The sequence below is a fragment of the Callospermophilus lateralis genome, chromosome 3, assembly GCF_048772815.1.
Source record: "Callospermophilus lateralis isolate mCalLat2 chromosome 3, mCalLat2.hap1, whole genome shotgun sequence".
Taxonomy (NCBI): Eukaryota; Metazoa; Chordata; class Mammalia; order Rodentia; family Sciuridae; genus Callospermophilus; species Callospermophilus lateralis.
In genome coordinates, this window is record NC_135307.1 from 169,827,171 (window position 1) to 169,834,764 (window position 7,594).

The 7,594-nt window shown below is 40.2% G+C and overlaps 1 pseudogene; it reads left to right on the forward strand.

Annotated features, from left to right (window-relative positions):
* Window positions 1-631: 631 nt before the first annotated feature.
* LOC143394862 (farnesyl pyrophosphate synthase pseudogene) lies at window positions 632-5,765 on the forward strand (annotated as a pseudogene).
* Window positions 5,766-7,594: the final 1,829 nt, after the last annotated feature.

Genomic DNA, 7,594 nt, shown 5'->3' on the forward strand with positions numbered 1-7,594 from the left:
GATAAAGTAAGATTTTAGAGCAAAGAAAATTACCAGCAACAAAGAGAAAAATTACATAAAGATAAAAGGCCCCATAAGCCGGATGTAGTGGCACATGCTGTAATCCCAGCTACTTGTGATACTGAGGTAGGAGGATCACCAGTTTGGAGTCAGCCTGGGCAACTTAGTGAGACCCTGTCTTTAAAAAGGGAACTATATGCCAGGAAAGTATGAGGGTTCTGTGTACATACGAAAAAAAAAAAGAAAAAAAGAAAAAAACCCTCAAAATATCTGATGCAAAAACTGGCAGAACTGAAAGGGAAATAGAAAAATCCACAATTATAAGTGGATATTTCAGTTCCATTCTCAGAAAAGGATGAAACATTTTTAAAAATCAACAAGGAGAGAAGATGGTGGATTAGAGAAAGGAAGCCCATCCCAGTTCCTCGGCACCAGACTTACAGAGCAGGAAGGCTGCTCCTCAGTGAGGTAAGTAACTAAGGAACCTCACTGAAACTTAACACTGAACTGTAAAAAAAAAAAATCATAGAGCTTCAGAAAGTCAGTATATTTGAATATAAGAAATAATAGAAATAATACTTTAGAGATCAAGCAAGAACCGGCATCCAGGAACAGAGCACTTTGCTCCTCTCTCAGAATGAACAGAGAACAGAAATCAGATGTGTATGCCCAAGAAAAGCAGGATTTCATCCAGCATTTCTCGCAGATGGTCAAGGTGCTGGCTGAGGATGAGATGGGCACTGAAAGACAGGAGATGCTATTGCTCAACTCAAGGTGGTCCTGGAATATAATGCCATTGAAGGCAAATACAACCAGGGTTTGACAGTGATGGAGGGATCTGGGAGCTGGTGGATCCAAGAAAACAGGATGCTGAGAGTCTCCAGAGGACCCTGACAGTGGGCTGGTGTGTGGAACTGCTGCTAGCTCTCTTCCTGGTGTCAGATGGCATCATGGATTCATCCCTTATCTGGCAGGGAGAGCTGGTATCAGAAGCCAGGTATGGGTTTGGATGTTATCAATGATACTCTGCTTCCAGAAGCATGTGTCTACCACCTGCTGACGTTCTACTGCCGGGAACAGTCCTGCTATTTGAATTTGATTGAGCTCTTCCTGCAGAGTTCCTATCAAACTGAGATCGGGCAGATCCGGGAACTCATCCCAGACCCCCAGGATAATGCGGATCTTGGAAGATTCACTGAAAAGAAGTACAAATCCATTGTCAAGTAAAGAGGACTTTGCACTATTTCTGCCTGCCTAGCACTGCTGCCATGTACATGGCAGGCATTGATGGGGAGAAGGAACATGCCAACGCCAAGAAGATCCTGCTTGAGATGGGAGAGTTCTTTCAGATTCAGGATGATTACCTTGACCTCTTTGGCGACTCCGGTGTGACAAGAAAGGTTGGAAATGACATCTAGGACAACAAGTGCAACTGGATGGTGGTTCAGTGTCTGCAATGGGCCACTCCAGAACAGTGCCAGATCTTGCAGGAGAATTAGGGGCAGAAGGACACCAAGAAGGTGGCCCAGGTGAGGGCACTATATGAGAAGATAAATCTACCATCTTTGTTCTCAAAGTATGAAGAAAATAGTTACAGCTACCTTATGAGTCTCATTGAGCAAGGCCAGGGAGGGAGGGATCTCAATAAATTATTGTGTAATCTTGAAAAAAAAAAAAAAAAGAAAAGAAAGGAAGGAGGGAGGGAGAGAGGAAGAAAGGGAAAGAAATAATGCCAGTAGCGGCAGCAGAGTGGAACAAGGAGCATAGAGAAGAGACACATGTCTGCAGATCAAGAAATTTTTTAAATAAAGAAAAAATGACTTGGGAAAACCTATGGTTTACAGAGGAAGGCTGATTTTAACGGATACAGGGTTGGTGGTGGAAATGTCTCTGTGAAAATGAACCCAAAGCATTCCACTGAGACAAAAGCATTCTGAGGATGGAAAATCCTCCACACGCCATCAGCATGGAACACCATAGTAGTTGAGGAAAATGTTTCTGGATGCTGAAAACTATTCCCACACAGCTTGCACAGCTGCCAACAGAGACAGGGGATTGGAAATTCATAAAGGAAGTTACCAGCAGCCTGCAAAAAAATTCCTAGAGGGTGCCTGAACCAGAGAGACTGAAATAGTTATGAAGAAAAATTTACCTGAACCATTCAACCTCTGGATCCCCATGGACAAAACTCCCATAAATGCTAGGACCCCATAAGAGCTATCACAAAGATGCTCACTGCAGCCACACAAGTGCATCTGCACTCCAGGGAACATACCTCACATCCATCGAAGGTGAAACCTGTGAGGAGTTAGTCTCTATGCCCTAAAAGCGGATTTTACCAGAAGCCCCAGAGATTCAGTAGTCCAGCAGAGATTGGCAACTCCACACCCATAGTGGGTATGGACCAAATCTCAAATACCTTCCCATGGAGTTCCAAAATCCACCAAAGTCTGAACCCCAGTAACTAGAAACTCCAATCTAGAACTCTACATCATCCCACAACAAGATTACACAATTCATCAGCACTCCCTAGACTATCCCACCCAGTACTGGAAGATGGGAAGCTGAGAGCTTCAACATGAGGAACAAGAAGACAGTGGCCAAAAATACAGAGCCAAAAATAAATATAAAAGAATTATCACTTAGTTGGTAGAGTGCTTGCCTCCTAAAGCCCTGGGTTCAATCCCCAGCACCACCACAAAAAAAAAAAAAAAAAAGAAAGAAAAAGAAAAAGAAAGAAAGAAAAGAAAAGAAAATCCATACCTGCCAACAGATTTGATCACTTCATGGGAAACAAGCCTTTTCTCTCTCATTAAGTTTTTTCCCCCTTCTTCTTTTGTTTCCTTTTTCTTATTTCTTTTTCCTGTATATTCTCATTTTTAATTCTTTTTAAATTTTAACTTTTTTTCAATTGTTTCTAACATCATTTCATTGTATTGTATTATTCTTTACTTTTTTCTCATTAAACTTGATTTTGTGTATATGTGGGTATGTACGTGTCATTGTGTATGCTGTCACTGCATGGATAAATTTGAAAATATATAATATTCATATAACTTATACATTAATATCTCTTTTCTGCACTTGTTCATTATTTAGCCTTGATTTAGACTTAGGTGGATTGCAATTTTACAAGAGTTCAAGTTGTTTTGATCTTACATTTGCTGTCATTCATACCTAGGTTCTGGGCCCTCCTATCCTTGGTATTTTCCAAGAAGAACTGAAATCAGCATACCAGAGTGATACAGCCACCTCAATATTTATAGCAGCACAATTCACAATAGCTAAATTATAAAATCAATCTAGATGCCCATTATTAGATGAATGGATTAAGAAACTGGTACATGTACACAATGAAGTTCTACTCAGTTAAAAAGAAGAATGAAATTATGGCATTTGCTGGTAAATGGGTGTAACTGGAGAATATCATGCTAAGTTAAATAAGTCAGATTCATGAAGTCAAAAGTCAAATGTTTTCTTTCATATGTGGAAGCTAGAGCAAAATAAAGAAAATTAGGAGGGAAGGATAGGATATCATAATGATATAGGAAAGATCAGTATTGTAGAAGAAGGGGATTGAAAGGCAGAGTGGAGGAACAGAAAAGGGGAGAAAATGTGGAATGAATTCTTAAAAATCATGTTATATGGCCGGGCGCGGTGGCGCACACCTGTAATCCCAGTGGCTGGGGCGACTGAGGCAGGCAGATCACAAGCTCAAAGCCAGTCTCGGCAAAAGCGAGGCGCTAAGCAACTCTGTGAGACCATGTCTCTAATAAAATACAAAATAGGGCTGGGGATGTGACTCCATGGTCCAGTGTCCCTGAGTTCAATCCGTAGTACCAAAAGAAAAGAAAAAATCATGTTACATGCATATATAAATATACCACAGAAAATCTCACCTTTTATGTATCAGTAAAAAGAACCAATCAATAATAAATAAATAGATGAGTGAAAGTAAGCCTAATAGAGTTGAGAAAGGAAGATGGGGGGTGTGCAGAGAGGATAGGAGAGAAAACAAGGGATTATGAACTAAAACCAAATTCCATGCATGTATGATTTTGTTGGGAGGAACCCAACTACTATGTATAACTATAATGCTCTAATTTTTTAAAAATCCACAAGGATATATAAGAACTGAACAACACCCATCAATTATCAAGATAGAATTGGTACATAAAAAACACTGCACTCAATAGTAGCAGAACATGCATCTCTTTCAAAAACCTATAAAATATTTTTCAAGATAAATGGACCAGGACATGAAACATGGTCCATAAAACAAACCTTAACTGATTTATAATAGTTGAAATTATACATGCAAAGTATTTTCTTTGATCATTACAGGATCAAACTAGAAATAAGAAAGGAAAGGTAACATTTAAAATACCTAAGTATTAGAAACTAAACACATTTGCATGTGTGTGTGCTAAGGATTGAACCCAGGGTAGAGCACTTGCCTAGCATGTACGAGGCGCTGAGTTCAATCCTCAGACCACATAAAAATAAATACATAAAGGTATTTTAAAAGAAAAAGGAAGGAAGGAAGGAAGGAAGGAAGGAAGGAAGGAAGGAAGGAAGAAAAAGAAAGGAGTTCTGCACATTGCTTTCTTTCCTGGATGAAAATCATATAGGTTCAAGCTGGGTAGAGCTCAGGGTGGCAATAAGATCCTCCAGTAGAGAAGATTAGGTAGTACATGTGGCAGGTTGAGCTGGCTTTGCCAGGGCTTCCAACATCCACAAAGTCTGCAAGTAATCAAATGAGTTGTTCACATTTGAGAATAAGCCCCCCAAATGTGAAATACTTTGGATAATCCACATCCCTTAGGGCCATCACAGAAACTCAGAAGACACTGTGCATCAAGAGGGACACAGGAGATGACTGAGAGATAGCAGGTCCCCAGGAATCTTGCAATCAAGGATAAGGGTTGGGCCAGCAAGGACTTGTGTGAACTGATCACACAAAGACAAGATAGAAAAAACACATTACACACAACACTGACGAGGCCACTGCAGATGCAAACCAGAGGCCATCTACCAATTTTTTAGATTCTTGGAAGCTGCTCAGAAACTTGTGAAAATACCCCCAACTGCCTGAGATTAAGGTAAAACCAACTGCGCATGGGGCTTACAATAGAAACTGAATTCAATTTAAGTTGTGAAAATTAAAAGGTATTTCTTGCACATTGGTATTTTTCTGCTGAAATGCACATCCATTGCACTAATAATTTGCTAAAAGAGGGGTTCTTCAAGTAATACAAGCTTATCTAGATTAAAACAAAACAAAAAGGCCACTGTTCACACTGAGGGATTGACTCTACCAGAGGAGAAGTTAAGCGACACAGAATGGATTCAGCAAGGGGAAAATAGCCCTGTTTTCTTGTGTATTCATCCTCCCTTGAACAGGGGATTCTTTCCTTTCAGAGGCCTGCCTATCCCAAAAGCAAAAAGTCTCCACTCTTAGAATTCTTCCAATGAAGCTCTGGGTTCACTGTCTCAGCTCCTTCTCAGGCCCCTCTCTAAGAAGCTCCCAGGATTCTTCCCTATAGCTGCTTTGTGGTATATGAGGGTTTCACTCGCTCACTGGAGGGCAGAAAGTACTGATGTACTGATGTTGTCAGTACCTCACAGACAGTCCTTGGCATTCACGTCTGCATACAGAAAACTGCTTACTATGAACACCTGTATATTTTTGCCTAGAGCCTTTTATCTCTGGCCACAGGAATGTGCCACAGGAACAGGGCAAGCGGGAAATGCTGGAGAGTTAAGGCCCCAAGAAACAGTCTTCAACCACTGATGAACAAGCAATCGGCAGATAAATACTCCAGCTTCTTCATCCCTTGGGCTAGATGGCTTTGAGGTGAGTGTACTGTACTGGATCCCAGAGCCCCTAGGGGACTAAGCTTGTTTCCCACAGTGATGGGAAACACACTAACACAGTGTATGAACTTCTTTCTTTCCCTTCACTCTGCTAACTGGTGCTTCTTGGGATCATCTCCCACATTAACTACTTGTATTGGAATTCTTGCCTCAGCATCTCATTTGGAGAAGAACTGAAAAGATCAGTGCTAATGGTTGGTTTGTATGTTAAACAAAATGCACTGTGTTAAATCAAAGAAGAAAGACCCAAAAGGCTTCATATCATATGATTTCATTTGTATGAAAATCTAGAAAAGAAAAAATAACAAGGATGGAGAGACAGTGGTTTCCAGGAATTAGGGGAGCCCCAAGGGTTGATGACAAAGGGACAGTATGAAAGTAAATTTTGGGGTGAGGAAAATGTTCTGTATGTGATTCTATGTATTTTTACAAATCCCTCTGGACTGTATATACTACAAAGAATAAGTTTTATGGTGGTATAGATAGACTTGAAGACACAAGGAATTCCCTTAATCCACCTGAACTTTTACAGAGGATGATTCTAAGTCCCAGGAAAATTACTTGCCAGAGTCCTATAGCCAGAAGACACAGCCAGAACTGGAAGCCAAACCTCAATCATATTAGGCAGGTTCTCTTTCCAACAATAACTAGGGTTTCTATCTTTTAGCCAATTTATCCCAAAAATCTGTGCCTCTAACAAAAATTGGTTATGAAGATGGCATAAGGATAGTGGTCATCTTGTTGATGACAGTCTATATCATATTTGTCTCTTGAATCTCTCTGTTCCAATCGTCCTATGTTCACCCTATGTCAGCCTCATGGGAATTCCCTATACTTATTCCCTTTGTTGGTTTCTCCAATTTCCTGTTTTCTCTGTCTTCCTCCTTGGCTTACTCTCTTGGTTTGTTAGAGCACCTCTTTCAGTTGCTTCCTAGTGAAGGAAACATGCAATTGTTCATATCTGAAATTATCTTTGTTATACTCATTTCTTGTGTTTGGCTAGGTATAAAATTCTAGACTGGAAACAATTGTCCTTCAGAATTTTGAAGATAGTACCACGATTGCTGGAATAGTTCCAATGAAAAGCAGTCTGAGACCATTCTGATTCATGGGATTTGGTATGTTGAAGCTTGTAGAATCTTCTCTTTGTCCCTAGGGTTCTGAAATTTCACAATTATATATATATACCTTGGCTGGGTCAACCCTTACCCATTGAACTAGGCCCTTTTTTTAAGTTGCTATTATCTGAACATTTTTAAATTTGTTTTAATTAGTTACACATGACAGTACAATGATCTTGACATATCATACCTTTGAATCAGATAGGACATAATTTCTCATTTTTCTGAGTGTACACGTTGCAGAATTACATTGGTCATGCAGTCACGTATATACCCACAGCAATAATAATGTCTATTTTATTCAGCTGTCCTTCCATTCCCCACTTCCCCTCCCCTCCCCTCCCACCACTTCTCTCTACCCAATCTAATGTGACTCACTTCTTCTTCTTTTTTTTTCCCCTCACATCTTCATATCTGTATTCTGTATAACGAAGGGGGTCTCCTTCCCTCTTCCATGAAATTCCCATTCTCCCTTCCTTTCCCTCCCACCTCTCTTCCCTATCTAGAGGTAATTTTCTTCTCATGCTCTTCCTCCCTACCCCTTTTTGAGTTACCTCCCTTATATCAGAGAAGACATTCAGCATTTTTTGGGGGGG